Genomic DNA, 695 nt, shown 5'->3' with positions numbered 1-695 from the left:
ATGCCTATAATCTTAATGAAAATTCTATGCACATGTTGAAATGTGATTCAGTCCCTCGACAATGCTGAGGAAACACAATTTAAATACTTTGAAGGCTATTTCAAAAGCACACAGAGAAAAAAGTTTGCTATGTTCCATTTTTCAATATACCTCATTGCAAATTTTTTTTTTCACTAGACCAGTGCTACCAGCGGTCTTCAGAACCCTACTCATAGTTTGAAAGGGAATGACCTATAAATAAAAAAGTGTTTACAGAGGGCACAAAAATCCTGATTCCATCTCCTGGTTCCCTGCAGACATAAAAGTCATTGACTTAGACACATATAACAGATTAAGAAAAACCCAACTATGCTACAGCATTGTGATGGTGCTTAAACTTTACATTCATGAACAGATTTTAACTGGGTCCAGAGGGCCTAATTAGACCACCTGAAAAGTATTCAAAGCTTAAATGAGTTTGGATCTAAATAGGATAGATGAATGGTCACTATATAATATAACTGCTAGGGAGGAGATGAAACAAGAACTTAGGAACAATTTAGCAATAATAGGCATTGCTGGAGTCATCATCTCTCGATTGAGAGATAAGACTGAGACTCAGTGTCTCATTGACACTGAGTGGAAAAGAAGAGAAGTAGATGGCTCTGCAAGGTGGAAGAAAATGCACACTTTGGGATCCCTTTATCTTGGAAGAG

At 37.0% G+C, this 695-nt stretch overlaps 1 protein-coding gene across 1 annotated transcript in view; it reads right to left on the bottom strand.

Annotated features, from left to right (window-relative positions):
• The window catches only part of SNTG2 (syntrophin, gamma 2), a 194,029-nt gene that overhangs the window by 14,202 nt on the left and 179,132 nt on the right, over positions 1–695 (bottom strand). The window lies entirely within an intron of this gene.

The sequence above is a fragment of the Pygoscelis adeliae genome, unplaced genomic scaffold (assembly GCF_000699105.1).
Source record: "Pygoscelis adeliae isolate BGI_AS28 unplaced genomic scaffold, ASM69910v1 Scaffold17, whole genome shotgun sequence".
In the NCBI taxonomy this organism is placed as follows: Eukaryota; Metazoa; Chordata; class Aves; order Sphenisciformes; family Spheniscidae; genus Pygoscelis; species Pygoscelis adeliae.
Note: the sequence above shows the minus strand (reverse complement) of the source record. Positions and strands in the feature narration are given on the sequence as shown.